Source organism: Cherax quadricarinatus, chromosome 93, assembly GCF_038502225.1.
Source record: "Cherax quadricarinatus isolate ZL_2023a chromosome 93, ASM3850222v1, whole genome shotgun sequence".
Classification (NCBI taxonomy): domain Eukaryota; kingdom Metazoa; phylum Arthropoda; class Malacostraca; order Decapoda; family Parastacidae; genus Cherax; species Cherax quadricarinatus.
The window spans coordinates 1,084,877-1,111,767 of record NC_091384.1 but is presented as its reverse complement, the minus strand read 5'-3'; the positions used below and the strand labels follow the sequence as shown (position 1 = coordinate 1,111,767).

The 26,891-nt window shown below is 47.9% G+C and overlaps 1 protein-coding gene and 1 non-coding gene across 2 annotated transcripts in view; both read right to left on the bottom strand.

Annotated features, from left to right (window-relative positions):
* Vang (Strabismus domain-containing protein Vang) overlaps positions 1 to 26,891 on the bottom strand; it is a 149,554-nt gene that overhangs the window by 121,936 nt on the left and 727 nt on the right. The window lies entirely within an intron of this gene.
* Positions 17,545 to 17,663, bottom strand: LOC128703536 (5S ribosomal RNA). The gene has a single exon (XR_011394660.1). It is a non-coding gene; the product is annotated as a 5S ribosomal RNA (ribosomal RNA).

Here is a 26,891-nt window from a genome sequence, read left to right as displayed (position 1 = left end):
GCCAGGAAGAACCTTTTAATTTTATATATATATATATATATATATATATATATATATATATATATATATATATATATATATATATATATATATATATATATATATATATATATATATATATATATATATATATATATATATATATATATATATATATATATATATATATATATATATATATATATATATAGGTCGTGCCGAATAGGTAAAACTGGTCAAGCAGAAAACTCATTTAAAATTAAGTCCTTTCTAAAAAAAATTTCTCTTATAGGTTTAAAGATATGTATTTTTTCTCTAATTTATGTTAATGTAAAAATTAATAATTTTGTACCAAAAATACCTTAGAAAACCTACCTGACCTTATTACAACAAGCGCAATTTAATTTAGGCTAATTCAACTAAATGTATTTTAGATAAGTTTACAATAATTTATTAATAAATAACACAATAAAATATATAGATTTCGTTAGGTTCAGCATTATTTTTGCGAAATTATTGCATACAGAAATTTTCGCTTGCCTTATTCGGCAAGAAGAGCGTTGCTATATAAGCCAAAATCACAAGTTTTAGCAATTCGGCAGGACATATATATCAGTGTACCACGCAGAGACACGGGGGTTTACACAGGGATAGATCACAGTCAGCAGGATTCGAAATCACGTCAAGGAGGCTGGCAAGGTTCCCCAAGTGATGGTGCAGACCCCCTTGTTTCTGGAGTTTACCTGGAGTTTACCTGGAGAGAGTTCTGGGGGTCAACGCCCCCGCGGCCCGGTCTGTGACCAGGCCGTGTTTCTGTTTGGTGTTTTGGTAGAGAAATCGCTTGTGAGGCCAAGTCTGCCTGAAATACCCGGCATGATAGTGACTTTCTCTGTACTTAGCAAACCAAAATTGTGATTACACATTGTAACCTTTATAAAGAAATAACCTTTATCTTCACCTTTAAGATACAGGAGGAGAATGGAATAGGTTGAAACCAAGTTTGAGGGTGACTGATGTGCCGGGGTTGGGAAGGGACGTGGCTTGCAAACCAGGCTGACCAGCTCTGAGGCATCTGTGGTCTCCCTGTAATGGGTTCGAATCCTGCTGACTGCGATCTCTCTCTCTCTCTCTCTCTCTCTCTCTCTCTCTCTCTCTCTCTCTCTCTCTGAAGGCAGACACAATGGAGCCTTCAGCTCCTCTTTTCTAATCTCTACTCACATTATTGTGCCTCACTGCGGGGTAGTGAGGCGTGTGAGTGTGTGCTGCTGGATTGGTCTGGTTCCTCTGATATAAGCATTATTTACGGCTCAAGTAACAGTGTAGCTGACTACAGACCAGTGGGTCGCCTCCCTATACCCTGTGTCGTGCTAGACCACAGTCTCCACCCTCTGTGAAGACCACATTCTCCACCCTATGTGAAGACCACAGTCTCCACCCTATGTGAAGACCACAGTCTCCACCCTATGTGAAGACCACAGTCTCCACCCTCTGTGAAGACCACAGTCTCCACCCTCTGTGAAGACCACAGTCTCCACCCTATGTGAAGACCACAGTCTCCACCCTATGTGAAGACCACAGTCTCCACCCTATGTGAAGACCACAGTCTCCACCCTATGTGAAGACCACAGTCTCCACCCTATGTGAAGACCACAGTCTCCACCCTCTGTGAAGACCACATTCTCCACCCTATGTGAAGACCACAGTCTCCACCCTATGTGAAGACCACAGTCTCCACCCTATGTGAAGACCACAGTCTCCACCCTCTGTGAAGACCACAGTCTCCACCCTCTGTGAAGACCACAGTCTCCACCCTATGTGAAGACCACAGTCTCCACCCTCTGTGAAGACCACAGTCTCAACCCTCTGTGAAGACCACAGTCTCAACCCTCTGTGAAGTGTATCATGTCAAAACCATGCAGTCTATCATGTTAAAACCATGCAGTCTATCGTATCATAACCATGCAGTCTATCGTGTCAAAACCATGCAGTCTATCATGTTAAAACCATGCAGTCTATCGTGTCAAAACCATGCAGTCTATCATGTTATAACCATGCAGTCTATCGTGTCAAAACCATGCAGTCTATCATGTAATAACCATGCAGTCTATCGTGTCAAAACCATGCAGTCTATCATGTTATAACCATGCAGTCTATCATGTTATAACCATGCAGTCTATCATGTTATAACCATGCAGTCTATCATGTTATAACCATGCAGTCTATCATGTTATAACCATGCAGTCTATCATGTTATAACCATGCAGTCTATCATGTTATAACCATGCAGTCTATCATGTTATAACCATGCAGTCTATCATGTTATAACCATGCAGTCTATCAGTTATAACCATGCAGTCTATCATGTTAAAACCATGCAGTCTATCATGTTAAAACCATGCAGTCTATCCTGTCAAAACCATGCAGTCTATCATGTTATAACCATGCAGTCTATCGTGTCAAAACCATGCAGTCTATCATGTTATAACCATGCAGTCTATCGTGTCAAAACCATGCAGTCTATCGTATCAAAACCATGCAGTCTATCATGTTATAACCATGCAGTCTATCATGTTATAACCATGCAGTCTATCATGTTATAACCATGCAGTCTATCTTGTTATAACCATGCAGTCTATCATGTTATAACCATGCAGTCTATCATGTTATAACCATGCAGTCTATCATGTTAAAACCATGCAGTCTATCATGTTAAAACCATGCAGTCTATCATGTTAAAACCATGCAGTCTATCATGTTAAAACCATGCAGTCTATCGTGTCAAAACCATGCAGTCTATCATGTTAAAACCATGCAGTCTATCATGTTAAAACCATGCAGTCTATCATGTTATAACCATGCAGTCTATCATGTTAAAACCATGCAGTCTATCATGTTATAACCATGCAGTCTATCATGTTAAAACCATGCAGTCTATCATGTTATAACCATGCAGTCTATCATGTTAAAACCATGCAGTCTATCATGTTAAAACCATGCAGTCTATCGTGTCAAAACCATGCAGTCTATCATGTTAAAACCATGCAGTCTATCGTATCAAAACCATGCAGTCTATCGTGTCAAAACCATGCAGTCTATCATGTTATAACCATGCAGTCTATCGTATCAAAACCATGCAGTCTATCGTGTCAAAACCATGCAGTCTATCATGTTAAAACCATGCAGTCTATCATGTTATAATCATGCAGTCTATCGTATCAAAACCATGCAGTCTATCATGTTAAAACCATGCAGTCTATCATGTTATAACCATGCAGTCTATCGTATCAAAACCATGCAGTCTATCATGTTAAAACCATGCAGTCTATCATGTTATAACCATGCAGTCTATCGTGTCAAAACCATGCAGTCTATCATGTTATAACCATGCAGTCTATCGTATCAAAACCATGCAGTCTATCATGTTAAAACCATGCAGTCTATCATGTTATAACCATGCAGTCTATCGTATCAAAACCATGCAGTCTATCATGTTAAAACCATGCAGTCTATCATGTTATAACCATGCAGTATATCATGTTAAAACCATGCAGTCTATCATGTTATAACCATGCAGTCTATCATGTTATAACCATGCAGTCTATCATGTTATAACCATGCAGTCTATCATGTTATAACCATGCAGTCTATCATGTTAAAACCATGCAGTCTATCATGTCAAAACCATGCAGTCTATCGTGTCAAAACCATGCAGTCTATCATGTTATAACCATGCAGTCTATCATGTTATAACCATGCAGTCTATCATGTTATAACCATGCAGTCTATCATGTCAAAACCATGCAGTCTATCATGTTATAACCATGCAGTCTATCATGTTATAACCATGCAGTCTATCATGTTATAACCATGCAGTCTATCATGTTATAACCATGCAGTCTATCATGTTATAACCATGCAGTCTATCATGTTATAACCATGCAGTCTATCATGTTATAACCATGCAGTCTATCATGTTAAAACCATGCAGTCTATCATGTCAAAACCATGCAGTCTATCGTGTCAAAACCATGCAGTCTATCATGTTATAACCATGCAGTCTATCATGTTATAACCATGCAGTCTATTGTATCAAAACCATGCAGTCTATCATGTCAAAACCATGCAGTCTATCGTGTCAAAACCATGCAGTCTATCGTGTCAAAACCATGCAGTCTATCATGTCAAAACCATGCAGTCTATCGTGTCAAAACCATGCAGTCTATCGTGTCAAAACCATGCAGTCTATTGCATCAAAACCATGCAGTCTATCATGTCAAAACCATGCAGTCTATCGTGTCAAAACCATGCAGTCTATTGTATCAAAACCATGCAGTCTATTGTATCAAAACCATGCAGTCTATCATGTCAAAACCATGCAGTCTATCGTGTCAAAACCATGCAGTCTATCGTGTCAAAACCATGCAGTCTATCATGTCAAAACCATGCAGTCTATCGTGTCAAAACCATGCAGTCTATCGTGTCAAAACCATGCAGTCTATTGTATCAAAACCATGCAGTCTATCATGTCAAAACCATGCAGTCTATCGTGTCAAAACCATGCAGTCTATCGTGTCAAAACCAAGCAGTCTATCATGTCAAAACCATGCAGTCTATCGTGTCAAAACCATGCAGTCTATCGTGTCAAAACCATGCAGTCTATCGTGTCAAAACCATGCAGTCTATCATGTCAAAACCATGCAGTCTATCGTGTCAAAACCATGCAGTCTATCATGTCAAAACCATGCAGTCTATCATGTCAAAACCATGCAGTCTATCGTGTCAAAACCATGCAGTCTATCTTGTCAAAACCATGCAGTCTATCGTGTCAAAACCATGCAGTCTATCATGTCGAAACCATGCAGTCTATCGTGTCAAAACCATGCAGTCTATCATGTCAAAACCATGCAGTCTATCGTGTCAAAACCATGCAGTCTATCATGTCAAAACCATGCAGTCTATCATGTCAAAACCATGCAGTCTATCATGTCAAAACCATGCAGTCTATCGTGTCAAAACCATGCAGTCTATCATGTCAAAACCATGCAGTCTATCGTGTCAAAACCATGCAGTCTATCATGTCAAAACCATGCAGTCTATCGTGTCAAAACCATGCAGTCTATCATGTCAAAACCATGCAGTCTATCGTGTCAAAACCATGCAGTCTATCGTGTCAAAACCATGCAGTCTATCATGTCAAAACCATGCAGTCTATCGTGTCAAAACCATGCAGTCTATCATGTCAAAACCATGCAGTCTATCGTGTCAAAACCATGCAGTCTATCGTGTCAAAACCATGCAGTCTATCATGTCAAAACCATGCAGTCTATCGTGTCAAAACCATGCAGTCTATCATGTCAAAACCATGCAGTCTATCATGTCAAAACCATGCAGTCTATCATGTCAAAACCATGCAGTCTATCGTGTCAAAACCATGCAGTCTATCATGTCAAAACCATGCAGTCTATCGTGTCAAAACCATGCAGTCTATCATGTCAAAACCATGCTGTCTATCGTGTCAAAACCATGCAGTCTATCATGTCAAAACCATGCAGTCTATCATGTCAAAACCATGCAGTCTATCGTGTCAAAACCATGCAGTCTATCATGTCAAAACCATGCAGTCTATCATGTCAAAACCATGCAGTCTATCATGTCAAAACCATGCAGTCTATCGTGTCAAAACCATGCAGTCTATCATGTCAAAACCATGCAGTCTATCATGTCAAAACCATGCAGTCTATCATGTCAAAACCATGCAGTCTATCGTGTCAAAACCATGCAGTCTATCATGTCAAAACCATGCAGTCTATCATGTCAAAACCATGCAGTCTATCATGTCAAAACCATGCAGTCTATCGTGTCAAAACCATGCAGTCTATCATGTCAAAACCATGCAGTCTATCATGTCAAAACCATGCAGTCTATCATGTCAAAACCATGCAGTCTATCGTGTCAAAACCATGCAGTCTATCATGTCAAAACCATGCAGTCTATCGTGTCAAAACCATGCAGTCTATCATGTCAAAACCATGCAGTCTATCGTGTCAAAACCATGCAGTCTATCATGTCAAAACCATGCAGTCTATCGTGTCAAAACCATGCAGTCTATCATGTCAAAACCATGCAGTCTATCATGTCAAAACCATGCAGTCTATCATGTCAAAACCATGCAGTCTATCGTGTCAAAACCATGCAGTCTATCATGTCAAAACCATGCAGTCTATCGTGTCAAAACCATGCAGTCTATCATGTCAAAACCATGCAGTCTATCGTGTCAAAACCATGCAGTCTATCATGTCAAAACCATGCAGTCTATCATGTCAAAACCATGCAGTCTATCGTGTCAAAACCATGCAGTCTATCATGTCAAAACCATGCAGTCTATCGTGTCAAAACCATGCAGTCTATCGTGTCAAAACCATGCAGTCTATCGTGCCACAGCAGTACTTCAAGGTTCCAGTTTGGTGAACTCAAAATTAACTCAAGTTAGTGTTGTGATGACTCCCTCAACTATTAACTCTTCTGTCTGACTCCCTCAACTATCAACTCTTCCATCTGACTCCCTCAACTATCAACTCTTCCGTCTGACTCCCTCAACTATCAACTCTTCTGTCTAGTTATAAAGGTAGACAGATAAAGGCTGGACAGTGAGTTTAACATCCTAGTGCTGGGAAGATGACACTAACTGGCACTGCTGGACCTCCGCAGTGTCCTGCTGTCTCCACATCACTGACCAGGTCACTGTCATCTTGACGGGGTGCTGTCTCCGCATCACTGACCAGGTCACTGTCATCTTGACGGGGGTACTGTCTCCGCCTCACTGACCAGGTCACTGTCATCTTGACGGGGTGCTGTCTCCGCATCACTGACCAGATCACTGTCATCTTGACGGGGGTGCTGTCTCTGCATCAGACCAGGTCACTGTCATCTTGACGGGGGTGCTGTCTCCGCATCACTGACCAGGTCACGGTCATCTTGACGGGGGTACTGTCTCCGCCTCACTGACCAGGTCACGGTCGTCTTGACGGGGGTGCTGTCTCCGCATCACTGACCAGGTCACGGTCGTCTTGACGGGGGTGCTGTCTCCGCATCACTGACCAGGTCACGGTCGTCTTGACGGGGGTGCTGTCTCCGCATCACTGACCAGGTCACGGTCATCTTGACGGGGTGCTGTCTCCACCTCACTGACCAGGTCACAGTCATCTTGACGGGGGTACTGTCTCCGCCTCACTGACCAGGTCACTGTCATCTTGACGGGGGTGCTGTCTCCGCCTCACTGACCAGGTCACTGTCATCTTGACGGGGGTGCTGTCTCCGCCTCACTGACCAGGTCACGGTCATCTTGACGGGGGTGCTGTCTCCGCCTCACTGACCAGGTCACGGTCATCTTGACGGGGGTGCTGTCTCCGCCTCACTGACCAGGTCACTGTCATCTTGACGGGGGTACTGTCTCCGCCTCACTGACCAGGTCACGGTCATCTTGACGGGGGTACTGTCTCTGCCTCACTGACCAGGTCACTGTCATCTTGACGGGGGTGCTGTCTCCGCCTCACTGACCAGGTCACTGTCATCTTGACGGAGTGCTGTCTCCGCCTCACTGACCAGGTCACTGTCATCTTGACGGGGGTGCTGTCTCCGCCTCACTGACCAGGTCACGGTCATCTTGACGGGGGTACTGTCTCCGCCTCACTGACCAGGTCACTGTCATCTTGACGGGGGTGCTGTCTCCGCCTCACTGACCAGGTCACTGTCATCTTGACGGGGGTGCTGTCTCCGCCTCACTGACCAGGTCACGGTCATCTTGACGGGGGTACTGTCTCCGCCTCACTGACCAGGTCACTGTCATCTTGACGGGGGTGCTGTCTCCGCCTCACTGACCAGGTCACTGTCATCTTGACGGGGGTGCTGTCTCCGCCTCACTGACCAGGTCACGGTCATCTTGACGGGGTGCTGTCTCCACCTCACTGACCAGGTCACAGTCATCTTGACGGGGGTACTGTCTCCGCCTCACTGACCAGGTCACTGTCATCTTGACGGGGGTGCTGTCTCCGCCTCACTGACCAGGTCACTGTCATCTTGACGGGGGTGCTGTCTCCGCCTCACTGACCAGGTCACGGTCATCTTGACGGGGGTGCTGTCTCCGCCTCACTGACCAGGTCACGGTCATCTTGACGGGGGTGCTGTCTCCGCCTCACTGACCAGGTCACTGTCATCTTGACGGGGGTACTGTCTCCGCCTCACTGACCAGGTCACGGTCATCTTGACGGGGGTACTGTCTCCGCCTCACTGACCAGGTCACTGTCATCTTGACGGGGGTGCTGTCTCCGCCTCACTGACCAGGTCACTGTCATCTTGACGGGGGTACTGTCTCCGCCTCACTGACCAGGTCACGGTCATCTTGACGGGGGTGCTGTCTCCGCCTCACTGACCAGGTCACGGTCATCTTGACGGGGGTGCTGTCTCCGCCTCACTGACCAGGTCACGGTCATCTTGACGGGGGTGCTGTCTCCGCCTCACTGACCAGGTCACTGTCATCTTGACGGGGGTACTGTCTCCGCCTCACTGACCAGGTCACGGTCATCTTGACGGGGGTGCTGTCTCCGCCTCACTGACCAGGTCACGGTCATCTTGACGGGGGTACTGTCTCCGCCTCACTGATCAGGTCACTGTCATCTTGACGGGGGTGCTGTCTCCGCCTCACTTACCAGGTCACTGTCATCTTGACGGGGGTGCTGTCTCCGCCTCACTGACCAGGTCACTCATCTTGACGGGGGTGCTGTCTCCGCCTCACTGACCAGGTCACTGTCATCTTGACGGGGGTACTGTCTCCGCCTCACTGACCAGGTCACGGTCATCTTGACGGGGGTGCTGTCTCCGCCTCACTGACCAGGTCACGGTCATCTTGACGGGGGTACTGTCTCCGCCTCACTGACCAGGTCACTGTCATCTTGACGGGGGTGCTGTCTCCGCCTCACTTACCAGGTCACTGTCATCTTGACGGGGGTGCTGTCTCCGCCTCACTGACCAGGTCACTGTCATCTTGACGGGGGTGTGAACCAGTGGTCTAGTTGACAGTGCTCTCCTGGGTGTTCCTCTCAACACCACTACAAACCCAGACATGCCATATTCCTGTTCCAGTGTCTCGGTGTGGTTATCCAGAGGGAGGATGCTCGATGTATTTCCAGTTCCCATCCAGCTTTCCAGGAGCTACTGGAGGCTAAAAAAGTTTAAAAATACGTACACACACACACACACATATATACATTTCCCTAAATTAAAGAGAGTGTGTGGAGTTGAGATAATATATACATGGAGGCAGCGCGTCACGTTGGGATTTATATAAACACTCTCCGCAATATTTGTATTATTTAAATTTGGTGATGAAGGAATAACGAGTAAGCCAGGTAGGTCTTCAGCCAGGCAGGTCGTCAGCCAGGCAGGTCGTCAGCCAGGCAGGTCGTCAGCCAGGCAGGTCGTCAGCCAGGCAGGTCGTCAGCCAGGCAGGTCGTCAGCCAGGCAGGTCGTCAGCCAGGCAGGTCGTCAGCCAGGTAGGTCTTCAGCCAGGCAGGTCGTCAGCCAGGTAGGTCTTCAGCCAGGCAGGTCGTCAGCCAGGTAGGTCGTCAGCCAGGTAGGTCGTCAGCCAGGTAGGTCGTCAGCCAGGTAGGTCGTCAGCCAGGTAGGTCTTCAGCCAGGCAGGTCGTCAGCCAGGCAGGTCGTCAGCCAGGCAGGTCATCAGCCAGGTAGGTCGTCAGCCAGGTAGGTCGTCAGCCAGGTAGGTCTTCAGCCAGGCAGGTCGTCAGCCAGGTAGGTCGTCAGCCAGGTAGGTCGTCAGCCAGGTAGGTCTTCAGTCAGGCAGGTCGTCAGCCAGGCAGATCGTCAGCCAGGTAGGTCGTCAGCCAGGCAGGTCGTCAGCCAGGCAGGTCGTCAGCCAGGCAGGTCGTCAGCCAGGTAGGTCTTCAGCCAGGCAGGTCGTCAGCCAGGCAGGTCGTCAGCCAGGCAGGTCGTCAGCCAGGCAGGTCGTCAGCCAGGCAGGTCGTCAGCCAGGCAGGTCGTCAGCCAGGCAGGTCGTCAGCCAGGCAGGTCGTCAGCCAGGTAGGTCTTCAGCCAGGCAGGTCGTCAGCCAGGTAGGTCTTCAGCCAGGCAGGTCGTCAGCCAGGTAGGTCGTCAGCCAGGTAGGTCGTCAGCCAGGTAGGTCGTCAGCCAGGTAGGTCGTCAGCCAGGTAGGTCTTCAGCCAGGCAGGTCGTCAGCCAGGCAGGTCGTCAGCCAGGCAGGTCATCAGCCAGGTAGGTCGTCAGCCAGGTAGGTCGTCAGCCAGGTAGGTCTTCAGCCAGGCAGGTCGTCAGCCAGGTAGGTCGTCAGCCAGGTAGGTCGTCAGCCAGGTAGGTCTTCAGTCAGGCAGGTCGTCAGCCAGGCAGGTCGTCAGCCAGGTAGGTCGTCAGCCAGGCAGGTCGTCAGCCAGGCAGGTCGTCAGCCAGGCAGGTCGTCAGCCAGGAAGGTCGTCAGCCAGGTAGGTCGTCAGCCAGGTAGGTCTTCAGCCAGGCAGGTCGTCAGCCAGGTAGGTCGTCAGCCAGGTAGGTCGTCAGCCAGGTAGGTCGTCAGCCAGGCAGGTCTTCAGCCAGGTAGGTCTTCAGCCAGGTAGGTCTTCAGCCAGGTAGGTCGTCAGCCAGGTAGGTCTTCAGCCAGGTAGGGCTTCAGCCAGGTAGGTCTTCAGCCAGGTAGGTCTTCAGCCAGGCAGGTCGTCAGCCAGGTAGGTCGTCAGCCAGGTAGGTCTTCAGCCAGGTAGGTCTTCAGCCAGGCAGGTCGTCAGCCAGGTAGGTCTTCAGCCAGGCAGGTCGTCAGCCAGGTAGGTCTTCAGCCAGGTAGGTCTTCAGCCAGGCAGGTCGTCAGCCAGGTAGGTCTTCAGCCAGGTAGGTCGTCAGCCAGGTAGGTCTTCAGCCAGGCAGGTCTTCAGCCAGGTAGGTCTTCAGCCAGGCAGGTCGTCAGCCAGGTAGGTCTTCAGCCAGGTAGGTCGTCAGCCAGGCAGGTCGTCAGCCAGGTAGGTCGTCAGCCAGGCAGATCGTCAGCCAGGCAGGTCGTCAGCCAGGTAGGTCGTCAGCCAGGCAGGTCGTCAGCCAGGTAGGTCGTCAGTCAGGCAGGTCAGGTCGTCAGCCAGGCAGGTCGTCAGTCAGGTAGGTCTTCAGCCAGGTAGGTCGTCAGCCAGGTAGGTCTTCAGCCAGGCAGATCGTCAGCCAGGCAGGTCAGGTCGTCAGCCAGGCAGGTCGTCAGCCAGGTAGGTCTTCAGGCAGGCAGGTCGTCAGCCAGGCTGGTCGTCAGCCAGGTAGGTAGTCAGCCAGACAGGTCAGGTCGTCAGCCAGGCAGGTCGTCAGCCAGGCAGGTCGTCAGCCAGGTAGGTCGTCAGCCAGGCAGGTCGTCAGCCAGGCAGGTCAGGTCGTCAGCCAGGCAGGTCAGGTCATCAGCCAGGCAGGTCAGGTCGTCAGCCAGGCAGGTCAGGTCATCAGCCAGGCAGGTCAGGTCGTCAGCCAGGCAGGTCGTCAGCCAGGCAGGTCAGGTCGTCAGCCAGGCAGGTCGTCAGCCAGGTAGGTCGTCAGCCAGGCAGGTCGTCAGCCAGGCAGGTCAGGTCGTCAGCCAGGCAGGTCGTCAGCCAGGCAGGTCAGGTCGTCAGCCAGGCAGGTCGTCAGCCAGGCAGGTCAGGTCGTCAGCCAGGCAGGTCGTCAGCCAGGCAGGTCAGGTCGTCAGCCAGGCAGGTCGTCAGCCAGGCAGGTCGTCAGCCAGGTAGGTCGTCAGCCAGGCAGGTCAGGTCGTCAGCCAGGCAGGTCGTCAGCCAGGCAGGTCAGGTCGTCAGCCAGGCAGGTCGTCAGCCAGGCAGGTCGTCAGCCAGGCAGGTCAGGTCGTCAGCCAGGCAGGTCGTCAGCCAGGCAGGTCGTCAGCCAGGTAGGTCGTCAGCCAGGCAGGTCGTCAGCCAGGCAGGTCAGGTCGTCAGCCAGGCAGGTCGTCAGCCAGGCAGGTCAGGTCGTCAGCCAGGCAAGTCGTCAGCCAGGCAGGTCGTCAGCCAGGCAGGTCAGGTCGTCAGCCAGGCAGGTCGTCAGCCAGGCAGGTCAGGTCATCAGCCAGGCAGGTCGTCAGCCAGGCAGGTCAGGTCGTCAGCCAGGCAGGTCGTCAGCCAGGCAGGTCGTCAGCCAGGCAGGTCGTCAGCCAGGCAGGTCAGGTCGTCAGCCAGGCAGGTCAGGTCGTCAGCAAGGCAGGTCGTCAGCCAGGCAGGTCAGGTCGTCAGCCAGGCAGGTCGTCAGCCAGGCAGGTCGTCAGCCAGGCAGGTCAGGTCGTCAGCCAGGCAGGTCGTCAGCCAGGCAGGTCAGGTCGTCAGCCAGGCAGGTCAGGTCGTCAGCCAGGCAGGTCGTCAGCCAGGCAGGTCGTCAGCCAGGCAGGTCGTCAGCCAGGCAGGATGTCCACGTTGATGAATATTCTATTTTGGCGCTTCAAGCCCACTCTGTATGCTGATGACACCTACCTACCTGTATACCTACCTACCTGTATACCTACCTACCTGTATATGTACCTTTCGACCTATCTACCTGTTGTAAATATCTCTACTAAAATAAGTATGATCATCACTAAATTACAATATAGTGTTGTGCAAATTAATTGGGACAGGAGTAAATCTTAAATGTCTTAGTCTCCGGCTTAATTAATGTCTACCTGGAGAGTATTCTGGGGGTCAACGCCCCCACGGCCCGGTCCAAGACCAGGCCTCCCAGTGGATCAGGGCCTGATCAACCAGGTTGTTACTGCTGGCAGCACATAGTCCAACATACGAACCACAGACTAGCTGATCCGGCACCAACTTTAAGTATCTGTAGTTTGATTTTTTCAGAAGAGTTTGTTACCTACTTCAGGCAACCATCCAGTTGTGGTGATACACTGAGACTCTCGTCAGTGCTACAACAGCTGTTGTTCTGTAAGCCTATTCCTGCAAGTATGTTCCATGAATGTGGTTTCGTCAAATTCTCCTCTTCAGTTCATGATTACTGCTGACATTCATGATGGATGTTACACCTAGGACGCCGACAAGTATTGTAATTCTTAGCTAAACATGTCGACTAGAGTATCAGACAGATCGCAGAAAATTTGAGTCTAGCAAAGTGAACTGTTGGTGGGAGTCTGAAGAGAAGTGACGACACTGGTGAGTGTGGAACGCTGCTTCCAGGAACATGTGCAAGAAAACACAACACCTTACAATGTCAAGGTTATCATAAGAAATAGTGTGAAGGATCCCATAGTTGAGTTTTAAATTAGTTACCGTTGAAATGTATTAATATATTGCTAAATTCAGCCATAATATTTTTTAAATAGAAAAATAACAGAAACAAGTAGAATAAGAACAAGAACAACGAAAACAAGAACAATGAAAGCAAGAACAACGAGAATAAGAACAATGAGAACAAGAACAACAAGAACAACTTGGATCCTCACCCTTCCAAAACCCAGAAAAACCTTATAAAAATTATAATAAATAAACAATTAATTCTTAAATATAAATGCTACAAATTAGCAGAAGTTAAATTATAAATAAAATTCTTAACAAAAAAGATATAGTATATATTTATCCTGATGAAAGTTGCCGACGTCAATAAATAAGAAAACGGATAATGATAAATACTGAAAATTTCAATGGTAAACAATTATATTTCTTGCAGATGGTTCAGCGCGACATGAGTGTCTGGAGGCGAGTGAAAACCAACCTTATGGTGGGTTGAAGTATAGGTCACTTTACATTAGAAAGTCGTAATTGCTTATTGTGACGTATTATTGAGGCACAGATGTGGCCAGTCGTGATGTGGGGACTGTGAGAACCTATTGTGGGCGTGGATGTGGCCGTGGGCGTGGGCGTAGGAGCCCAGGATAAAGGTCGTAAGCTCATCTCTATTCATATCTGTTAATATATCACAATTACACAAAAAGAGATGGAACCTTTAATGAGTTTTGAGAGTCTACGCCCAGAGCCCGGCCATAGGCCAGGCTCGTCTGATGCTTGCCTGGTCAACCAGGTTGTTGTTGCTGGCGACCCGCTGCCTCACATATCCATCACAGCTTGCTTGATCTGGCACCTGGTGAAGATACTTGTCCAGTTACCTCTTGAAGACTTCTACACTTGTTCCAGCAGTGTTTCTATCTTCTGGTAAGATGTTGAATAATCTGGGACCATGAATGTTGATACAGTGTTCTCTTATTGTGCCCACCGCAACCCTGCTTTTCACTGGGTTTATTTTGCACTTCCTCCCATATTTCTTCCTCCAGTATGTTGTTATGGCAGAGTGTAGATCCATATCTCTCCCTCCAGTATATTGTTATGACAATGTGTAGATTTGGAACCAGGCCCTCAAGTACTTTCCATGTATATATTATCGTGTATTTCTCTCTCCTCCACTCCAGTGAGTACTATTATCGTGTATTTCTCTCTCCTCCACTCCAGTGAGTACTATTATCGTGTATTTCTCTCTCCTCCACTCCAGTGAGTACTATTATCGTGTATTTCTCTCTCCTCCACTCCAGTGAGTACTATTATCGTGTATTTCTCTCTCCTCCACTCCAGTGAGTACTATTATCGTGTATTTCTCTCTCCTCCACTCCAGTGAGTACTATTATCGTGTATTTCTCTCTCCTCCACTCCAGTGAGTACTATTATCGTGTATTTCTCTCTCCTCCACTCCAGTGAGTACATATTTATGACTAGGACGTTCCCAGTAATTGAAATACTTTATTGTCTCTATCTGGGTCATAAATGATCTCTATATCTGTTCCAGGTCTGATATCTCTCCTGCCCTGAACACTGCTGTTCCAGCTCTGATATCTCTCCTGCCCTGAACACTGCTGTTCCAGGTCTGATATCTCTCCTGCCCTGAACACTGCTGTTCCAGCTCTGATATCTCTCCTGCCCTGAACACTGCTGTTCCAGCTCTGATATCTCTCCTGCCCTGAACTGGGCCGTCAACACTGAACATCCACTCATCATCCACTCAACCAACACACTGTCATCCACTCATCATCCACTCAACCATCACACTGTCATCCAGACATCATCCACTCAACCATCACACTGTCATCCAGGCATCATCCACTCAACCAGCACACTGTCATCAAGGCATCATCCACTCAACCATCACACTGTCATCCAGGCATCATCCACTCAACCAGCACACTGTCATCAAGGCATCATCCACTCAACCATCACACTGTCATCCAGGCATCATCCACTCAACCAGGACACTGTCATCCAGGCATCATCCACTCAACCAGGACACTGTCATCCAGGCATCATCCACTCAACCAGCACACTGTCATCAAGGCATCATCCACTCAACCATCACACTGTCATCCAGGCATCATCCACTCAACCAGGACACTGTCATCCAGGCATCATCCACTCAACCAACACACTGTCATCAAGGCATCATCCACTCAACCATCACACTGTCATCAAGGCATCATCCACTCAACCAACACACTGTCATTCAGGCATCATCCACTCAACCAACACACTGTCATCCAGGCATCATCCACTCAACCAGGACACTGTCATCCAGGCATCATCCACTCAACCATCACACTGTCATCCAGGCATCATCCACTCAACCATCACACTGTCATCCAGGCATCATCCACTCAACCAGGACACTGTCATCCAGGCATCATCCACTCAACCATCACACTGTCATCCAGGCATCATCCACTCAACCAGGACACTGTCATCCAGGCATCATCCACTCTGGAGTGTAGAGATTATGTGAGTATTTATCCTGTGAGTCTCTCTCTCCCAGCTGCCTCCTGTGTGTGTTTATACTTAACAGTGTTTACCAACCAAGCTGAATTCCAGCTGTGTGTGTACTCACCTATTTGTACTCACCTATTTGTGGTTGCAGGGGTCGAGTCTTAGCTCCTGGCCCCGCCTCTTCACCGGTTGCTACTAGGTCCTCTCTCTCCCCGCTCCATGAGCTTTATCAAACCTTGTCTTAAAACTATGTATGGTTCCTGCCTCCAATACGTCATTTTCTAAGGTATTCCACTGCCTTACAACTCTATGACTGAAGAAATACTTCCTAATATCTCTCTGACTCATTTGTGTCTTCAACTTCCAATTGTGACCTCTTGTTTCTGTGTCCCCTCCCTGGAACATCCTGTCTTTGTCCACCTTGTCTATTCCGCGCAGTATTTTATATGTCGTTATCATGTCTCCCCTGACCCTCCTGTCCTCCAGTGTCGTCATGCCGATTTCCCTTAACCTTTCTTCATAGGACATTCCCCTTAGCTCTGGAACTAACCTTGTCGCAAGCCTTTGTACTTTCTCTAGTTTCTTGACGTGCTTTATCAAGTACGGGTTCCAAACTGGTGCTGCATACTCCAGTATGGGCCTGACATACACGGTGTACAGCGTCTTGAACGATTCCTTACTAAGGTATCGGAATGCTGTTCTCAGGTTTGCCAGGCGCCCATATGCTGCAGCAGTTATCTGATTGATGTGTGCTTCCGGAGACATGCTCGGTGTTATACTCACCCCAAGATCTTTCTCCTTGAGTGAGGTTTGCAGTCTTTGGCCACCTAGCCTATACTCTGTCTGCGGTCTTCTGTGCCCTTCCCCTATCTTCATGACTTTGCATTTGGCGGGATTAAATTCGAGAAGCCATTTGCTGGACCAGGTGTTCAGTCTGTCCAGGTCTCTTTGAAGTCCTGCCCGGTCCTCATCTGATTTAATTCTCCTCATTAACTTCACATCATCTGCAAACAGGGACACTTCTGAGTCTAACCCTTCCATCATGTCGTTCACATATATACCAAAAATAGCACTGGTCCTAGGACCGACCCCTGTGGGACCCCGCTCATCACAGGTGCCCACTGTGATACATCATTACGTACCATGACTCGTTGTTGCCTCCCTGTCAGGTATTTTCTGATCCATTGCAGTGCCCTTCCAATTATTTGCGCCTGATGCTCTAGCTTCTGCACTAATCTCTTGTGAGGAACTGTGTCAAAGGCCTTCTTGCAGTCCAAGAAGATGCAATCAACCCACCCCTCTCTGTCGTGTCTTACTTCTGTTACTTTATCATCAAACTCCAGGTTTGTGACACAGGATATGCCTTCCATGAATCCGTGCTGGTTGGCATTTATACTCTTGTTCCGTTCCAGGTGCTCCACCACTCTCCTCCTGATAATCTTCTCCATAACTTTGCATACTATACACGTCAATGACACTGGTCTATAGTTTAGTGCCTCTTTTCTGTCTCCTTTTTTAAAAATGGGAACTACATTTGCCGTCTTCCATACCTCATGTAGTTGCCCAGTTTCCAGGGATGTGTTGAAGATTGTGGTAAGTGGCACGCATAGCATATCCACTCCCTCTCTAAGGACCCATGGGGAGATGTCCGGTCCCATTGCCTTTGAGGTATCGATGTGTGTGTGTGTGTGTGTGTGTGTGTGTGTGTGTGTGTGTGTACTCACCTAGTTGTACTCACCTAGTTGAGGTTGCAAGGGTCGAGTCCGAGGTCCTGGCCCCGCCTCTTCACTGGGAATATATATGCCAACAGCATTTGGTGTTCCCAGGCGGTCACCCATCCAAGTACTAACCAAACCCAACGTTGCTTAACTTCGTTGATCGGACGAGAAGCGGTGCATTCAGCGTGGTATGGCCGTTGTGTGTGTGTGTGTGTGTGTAACTGTCTTGTCCTCCATGTGAGTTATCTAGACACGTTTTATAAGTTATATTGTCTGATATTTATTGATTTCTAGTATGTTATAACTATCTAATTTTTTTTTTTTTTATATTTTATTTAAAAACTTCATGTACAGATATTAATAGGTACATATACAAAAAAATGATCAAGGACAACATCAGTAAATCAATATATAAACACAAAACAATCCAGGCAACATCTGCCAGTCTACTATATACAAGTTTTTATAACATATCACAATTTAAGAAGGAATAAAGTTATAATAACAAAGGCCACAAAATGGCTATTAATAAAACTCCTAAAATTACAACCTCAACACAATAATGCTCCAAGCTTAATGACAATCACCCATAATACCTCCCTCAACAAATACACCAGACCTACAATATGCCTTATTAAGAAACCTGTGCTGCAACACAGGTGACCCATCATCCCCCCCCCCCACTCACACATACACATTGAAAACTAACCCTATCACCAACCTGAATAATCATGACATTAATTATCCTCAATTTAGGATTATTATGTCACATGTCACTTGAGGAAGCATTATTTACAACCATGAATGGTACAGGACTACCAAAATTACAATACCTTAAATAAGAACAATAATAATAGGTAATTACTACCAAAACTGATGCTGGCCCACGTTACAATAAAACAAAAATAACTCAGTGCTTCAAGGAAATAGTGAAAGGAAAACCCTCTCAAGAAAATTCAAATTCAATTGCAATACCAGTGTAAGTGGAACATAATACGCTACCAAAGAAATATACATGTTATATAATTTATAGGTTATACATTAATACATGTTATATATTTAATCTGCTCCTTACACCTTCCCCATCAAGGGCACTAAGCAAAACTTATCTTGCACAACCTCTCATCTGGTCACACACTAGTACCTCCAATCACACCCAACCACATCACTGCATTCCCAAGGAGGTGAGCCCGTTGAAATCCCCTGAACCCCCCCCCCCCCCTTTTACCAACCCACTCACCCCGGCAGTTAAAGCCCCTTATAACGCCAATAAAATCCCTATTGTTAGTCCTCTATAACCTTCAGAAAAATACTCTTCCCACCTTTTCCCAAAAATATCTCTGTTGCGACACAAAGTTCGATAAAACGTCGCCGCCAAAGTCCTTCTCAGCACATCCCCACCCACCTTCCCCCTCATACCCCATAAAACATATATGTAGTCCACGATGACATATGCTAAACCTCTTACCACACTCTCCTCCACACCACTCATATCAAGACTCAACGCTCGCAATACCGCCACACCTTGGCCCCCCACCCTCACCACTACCTTACGCATCCATACCCTGATGCACTCCAAACCTTCACAAAAATAGACGACATGATACGCAGTCTCTTCCCCACTGCATCTGCCACACCCCCCACCCTCAATAACCCTCCTGTCTCGGAGCATCGCTCCCGTTGGCAAAATCCCATGCAGGAAACGGTACATAACCTCACGCGCCCTAGGTCGTATCCTTAATGTACTAAACCTTCGCCATATTACATCCCATGCATACATGGGGTAGATCCCTTCAACCGGCGCCACTACATGTTTCTCTAACAATTTACACAACGTTCCCACCTTTACTTTTCCTGGTTCCCTGGCTAACATTAAGGCGCGTAACACTGTCTCGCATTCCTTCATTTCCGCCCCTCCATACCATTTCCTCAGGTGAGCATGTACCTTATCTAGCTGACCCTCCCTCCATCCACCTGCACTCATCACTTCCCTCTTAATAAACACACATTTCACGCGCTTTCTCAAGTCCAACAAACCCAACCCTCCCCTACATACCGGCAATGTCACTACCTCCCTTCGCAACCAGTTGCACCCTGAACCCCACAAAAATTTGAACACCATTCTAAGAATACTCGTGATCGCCGTTCCTGTTAACGGCATCACAGCCGAAACAAACCAGACTTTACTATATAGTAATACATTGATGACAATTACACGCTGCCTAAGGGTTAAATGGTGAGGTCGCAGCATTCCCAAACGTCGCTGCACCTGTTCCACTCTCCTATTCGAATTGCTAACCCTTGCAGCACTCAGGTCAGCCTCATACATGACACCGCAGATTTTCAGACTCCCGGTCCTCCGCTGCACAACATCACATCCCCACTCTAATCTCTCTGTCCACTCTCCCAGCCCCATGATCATTGACTTTTCCAGATTTACCTTCATCCCAGTAGCTCTCCCAAAAGTGTGTACAACTTCCCCCAAAAGTCCTAACCGTGTCTCCTCACTTGCCAAAATAGTGGTATCATCAACATAGCCCACCAAACCAGGCCACGGCTTCAGCTCACCATCCCTCCCCCCCGGCCTTAGACGATCCTCCACCATCCTATAAAAGGGATCCTGAACACATGCAAACAATATTTGTGATAAAGGACATCCCTGCCGAAGACCCCGCTCCATGTTGACACCCCCCCCCACACACCCATTGATTTGCACCCTTACCTTCGCATTTGAGTACAGCGTATCCACCCACCCCACTATTTCTTCGCCAAACCCCTGTCGTAGGAGAATATCCCTCAAAGCCTTTCTTTCCACCCTATCATAAGCCCCTTGCCAATCCAACGCCACCAACGCTCCTCTTTCCCTTTCCATGTCCTCCAGGAACCCCTTGATAATCCCGTGGCCCACGCTCATTGACCTACCAGGTAAACCAAACTGAGACTCAAACACGACCCTCCCCACAACACATTTAAGCCGATTCCCAAGAATTTTCGCAAATAATTTATAATCAGCACAAAGCAATGAAATGGCTCGATAATCCCGAAGGGTACTCTGCTGTTTACCCTTTGGGACCAACACCACCACCGCCGTTGCCTGAGATTCTCCCATCTTACCTCCGTCTTTCATGGCATTCATTAACCTTACTAGGAAACCCCTAAGCAGACCCCAGTGCTGCACATAAAATTCGCTAGGTAAACCATCGATCCCGGGTGCCTTACCCTTCCTCATGTCCATAAGGGCTCTCCATATTTCCCCCTCCTCAATGACCCCACCCAGTGCCTCCCGATCACTCCTCCCCAGTTTGCACGGCACATACTCACATACCTTCCCAAGAACCTCACCATCCACCCCACTACTTTTCCCGTATTCCTCAAACCATCTATCTGCATATGCACTCATCCCCTTGGTGTCCCTTAATACCTGACCCTCTCTAAAACCCCCCACAGAAGATATGACTTGCAAACCTGGTATTGTAGTCGTTCGCTGTCGTACCTTCTGTCCTCGCAGCACACAAGCTGATGGCTTGTCGCCCCAGAGTACTTCGTCTAACCCCGCCTGTACCCGTACAGCTGCAAAACGTTCTTCTTGCAAATCCCGTATTCTGTCCTTCAACATGTGTATATCCTCCACCGGGTACACCCCGGCCACCGCCCCCCCCTCGTAACAATTCCGTAATCTAGATTCTAAGTAATTTGACAAGCCATACCGCAATTGATTAATGCGTTTGCCCTCCCTCACATAAAAATGACGTATTCGTAACTTAGCCACACTATCCCACCATCCTACCACGTCTTCCTCAGTTCTTCTGTCGGCACAGAGCTGTTCCCAAAATGTTGCAAACGCTTCCACTCCCTCCCTATCCCCCAAAACCATCGTGTTCAGTTTCCAATAACTTCCCTGCCTACGAGCCAAAGCATCCCATCCCACCTCCACTAATACCGCCCTATGATCGGAAGACACCATCTCTATAGTTTTAAAAGACTCTACCAAAACCCTCCGAGATAAATATAACCTGTCCAAACGAGCCGCATATCCCCTTCTTATAAACGTATGTTCCACCTCCCACAGACCTCCCCCGAATGCATCACGTAACTGAAGATCTCTAAGCAGGCCCCCCAAGACTGAGGAAAAATATCCCGCTCCTCTGGGTTCCACGTCTGTCTTCTTAATTACACAATTCCAATCCCCCCCCACAATCGCGACAGACGGTAACGTGCGTAGGTAATACACGAGCTCCTCCCGCACAAAATCCATCTTCACTTTCACGTCACTTTCTGCTGGGGCATACACACACACAAACGCCACTCTCTCTCCCATCCACCATCCTTCCACACGTACAACTCTCGCCCCCCCCCCCCCCCCTCTTTCCTATGCAATACAAACGGGCTCGCCTCCCTGATCAACACACCCACTCCTCCTTTTAAACGCTCAGACGGCAACACATAAGCCTGAAACCCAGGGACCACTAATTCACGACCAAGCTTAAAATTGTGCTCCTGCACAAAAGCTACGTCAACCTTATACCTATTCAAAAACATCCTGAAGCACTCCCGTTTAACACCATCACACAGACCATTAATATTTATTGTTACACACCTGAGGCCAGCTTAAGGTTTCCTTCCCCGCCTCATGTCAAGATTCTTCCCTTTCAGACTGTTCCCCTGGACTGTGCCTTTGCCACATTTTCCCCCCTCCTTCCCAACCATCCCCCCCCCTTCTGTTGTGGCCCTCTCGCAGAGTCACTCTGGGTACCAGAACCCCATGTCTTTTTCCCCGGCCTTTGCGCCGGTGTCAGAACATCGTCCGAATCTGACGCTGCTGCCCTTTTCCTTGTAGCTCCCTCAGTTTCCATATCTGAGTCCTGGGAGCCAGCACAATGGACTTCCACCTCTACCACCCTTAATCCGCCTCCATGCCCCTCCATGGCACTCGCACTGTCCACCACAGGTGCCACCTGATCCTCCCCTTCCCCACACACACCTTCTACCCTGATCCCAGGGTCTTGTTCGCTGTAACTCTCCCCCTCCGTAGACTGTAACATAGCCTGTATCACCGTCTCCAACTCCTCCTCAATAGCCTTCACTGCTGCGCCCTCCTGTACCTCCTCACTTGACAACTGTACTGTTGATGGGGCAGGTGATTCATGGATCACCACTTCTTCCGATTCCCCAGGAGGAGCCACCACCACTTCACTCCACATGCGACCACGCCCTCCTCCTTGCACCCGTTCTTCTTTAGGCATTGGGTGCTCATGCGCAGGTGCTCCGCCCCTTGCCGGCCCAGGAGCCACTGTTGATGGGCCAGGTGAGTCATGGATCACCACTTCTTCCGATTCCACTGGAGGAGCCACTACCTCTTCACTCCACATGCGACCACGCCCTCCTCCTTGCCCCCGTTCTTCCTTAGGCATTGGGTGCTCATGCGCAGGTGCTCCGCCCCTTGCCGGCCCAGGAGCCATACTCCGCTTGCCACAGTCTGCCGCCATATGGTCAAATTCGCCACACAGTCGGCACGTACGCCTCTGCCCCGCATACGCTACCATTACCTGGGTTCTAAACTCTTCGAGATATACATACGAGGGTATAGGATGCCTAAGCGTCATCTTGAGATTAAAAGAACCCTCAGGAAATCCTGTGTAAGCACCTTTTACCCATTTGCCAGGTTGGGCCAGATGTACAGTTCCATAACGTTCGAAAACATTTCGAATATCTACCTCATCAGCCTCAAAAGGCACGTTGCGGAGCTTAACCCACGAATAATGTCGTGAGACATCAATCAACTTGACCCTCACTGCCGGTGTTACAGTAATGCAGACGTCTTGGTAACGATCAACCAAAGCCTCGTATACTTGAGCAGTTAGCACTTTCACGAAAATTCTATATACACCGTTCAGTGCCACTCCATATAAATCCTCGTCTCTGATGCCATATGTCTCTCGTATAATTTTGGGCAATAACACATCGACTGACGTAGGTGTTAAAGCCCCACTAATAAGTTCAATGCCCACAGTATTCACTCTCCTGCGAACACCTGGCGCCATGTCGTTGACTGATTAGCTCGTCTGGGAAACAGTAGAGGGGTGCAAAGCACGTCCGCACTCTACCTCATCCAGGCAGCGAAAGCACAACACCTCCTCGTACCACTGCTGTCAGGTTACTGAGGAGCGTCAGGCAAGGGGGTCTGCACGGCCCAATAGCGATGCAGACAATGACATCGACGTTTAATTTAGACAGACGAGGCCCAGGTAAGAGAAGTGATGTACGGAGAGAGTGGGGGGTTTACACTACACCCAGCATATCACTAGAGATGCACATCAACCTTGCAACTATAATAGTTGGACTAGTGGATGACTGGATGAGCCGGTGGGTTGGTGGATGCTCTGGTGGATGAACTGGTGGACGACTGGATGAGCTGGTGGGTTGGTGGATGCGCTGGTGGATGAGCTGGTGGGTTGGTGGATGCGCTAGTGGATGAGCTGGTGGATGACTGGATGAGCTGGTGGGTTGGTGGATGCGCTAGTGGATGAGCTGGTGGATGACTGGATGAGCTGGTGGATTGGTGGATGCGCTGGTGGATGAGCTGGTTGACGACTGGATGAGCTGGTGGGTTGGTGGATGCGCTGGTGGACGACTGGATGAGCTTGTGGGTTGGTGGATGCGCTGGTGGATGAGCTGGTGGACGACTGGATGAGCTGGTGGGTTGGTGGATGCGCCAGCCTCACCTACCTTACGTGAGATGTGTTTATCAACACTGCCACACCTGGGTTTTTAACCCCAGTCAGCGCCCAGGCTGCAGGTAAACACAGGGGACCACACCTTAATACACACACACACACACACACACACACACACACACACACACAACACACACACACACACACACACACACACAACACACACACACAACACACAACATACACATACATACATGTGTGTGTGTGTGTGCACTAGCCCCTGGTAACCAGTACAGCCAGATGGTTCAGTCTGGCCACAAGGAACTGGACTCCAGCCACACGCAGCCTGGTAAACAACTCTTCTGAAATTGACGTTGTTTATCCCCTACAGCAAACAATTACTAAGAAATTATGTGACATGTGTTGTAGGCTTATCTTAGACTTTCAGTTCCCTTAGTTGTAGATGTGGGTAGCTTAGAAGTATCTTTTTAGTGATAAAAAGATACTCGCAGATAGAAAGCAGCTGACAGCTGCTCTCATAACCTGATCAATGCTCACCACACAATACTTAGTGGCTGTCGTACGACGGGTAAAGCCTACACTATGGTGGTACAACAGGTACAACCTACACGACGGTCGTACAACAGGTACAATCTACACGACGGTCGTACATCAGGTACAACCTACACGATGGTCGTACAAGTACAGCCTATACTACGGTCGTACAACAGGTACAACCTATACGACGGTCGTACAACAGGTACACCCTACACGACAGTCGTAGAACGTACAACTTACACGACGGTCGTACAACAGGTACAACCTACACGATGGTCGTACAACATGTACAGCCTATACTACGGTCGTACAACAGGTACAACTATACGACGGTCGTGCAACAGGTACACCCTACACGACGGTCGTACAACTGGTAAAGACTGTGGGACGGTCGAACACCAGGGCAAGAGAGACTTAACAATATTATCACATAAGGGTCACTGCCTCCTCCTCCTCTCTCTCTGAGAACTGTCTTCCAAAAACCAGTAATGAAAAATGGATTTCCAATAAGGTCAGAGATTACTTGGTGTCTACAGGCTCTCTCAGCTGCCATATTTACCTCCATTACTTAGCTGGTGGCATCCCAGCCAGCCAGCATGATGATTCTGCTCACAGTATGGGTTAATGTGGACCCCAGGCAGTGCATACCCAGTAGTAGGTACCCCAACAGTAGTAGCCAAAGCAGTAGGAACCCCAACAGTAGGTGCTCCAGTAGTAGGAACCCCAGTAGTAGGTACCCCATCAGTCATAACAGTAAGCATCCTCAGCAGAGCAATAATCCGGGAATGTCGTATGTGACATTAACCCAACATGGTGTGGTTAAAATCAATGGTTGACGATTATTAGGCTGGAAAGTCCGAGAGTTACTAAGAACACATCGTGATTACAACTCTCTAACGTAAAGCTCTAGGAATCTATATATCCCTGGGGAGAAATGAGACACACTGGAAGCAGCGAATATAGACTAGCTTCAATATTAGCTAAAAGTACTAGAAAAAGATAAAACAAGAAAGATACTAGGGCACCTAGAAAAGATAAATATATGACAATGAAAGAAATCAGGAAGAGGAGAGAAGGTAAGGTAGATTATGTCTCTGGACTGTAACAACGTATTTAAGGCTGCGGTACGGACTGGAAGAGGCAGTTGTGATAGGTAAAGTAGTTAAGTAGGTACAAGAATAACTAGTGAATATAGGGCAGAATGATGGTAAGGAAGGAATTGATGAGACACATGTGTAAACTTGGGTGTCTGTCTTGCATAACGTTTCGCTTGCATAACAGTTTTTTCAGTCGAAAAGTTAATTCTTATTACTAGAGATAGTTGAAGGTGATCAGTCCTTTAGCCTTCATCGACGGTGTTCAGACCAACTGCAGTAGCTACTGAACCATAGTGGAATGTTTGATATCTTCAAACATTCCAGCACTGCTGGAAGGTAACTTGGTAGCTGTGGTAGTTACCGTACCACAGTACAATGTTTGACGACAGTCTCTTTACCTTACTGAAGTCTCCCAGCTCAGACCAATACATATCAGTAACCCATACAAGTAACCCTTTCTGTGCAATGGAATATAACAGTTTACACACAACACTCACACCCAGTACACCCGGATGGTGCCCCAACACCCACTACACCCGGATGGTGCCCCAACATCCACTACACTCGGATGGTGCCCCAACACCCTCAACACCCACCACAGCCGTGACAGAAACCGGTGTGAAAATTTTATGTCCGGAGTATCGATCCATCAGTAACATCAACAGCTGGTGTCCACTCTCCCTCCACCACTCATCTCTCTCTCCCCTCATCAAGGGGGAGCTGCCTTGATATTGATGAAGGGCTCTGGATTCAGGTAATATGAGCTATGCTCCCCGAAATCAAATGTAAAAGAAAATAACTATGAAACATGTAAGTAAACAATGGTTATCTTAAACTAAATGTGAAACAGATTTAGAGTTTATAGTTAGCAATAATCTGAAGCCAAGACGACAATACACAACTGACACAAGTGTTCGTAATAAAACCATTAGACTTCTTGGCTTCATATCAAGAAATATAACAGGACTCCTCTTGGTTAGGCTTCATTTAGATTATGCTGCACAGTTCTGGTCGCTTTATTACAAAATGGATATAAATGCTCTGGAAAACGTACAGAGAAGAATGCCGAAGTTGATCCCATGTATCAGTAATCTTTACTAC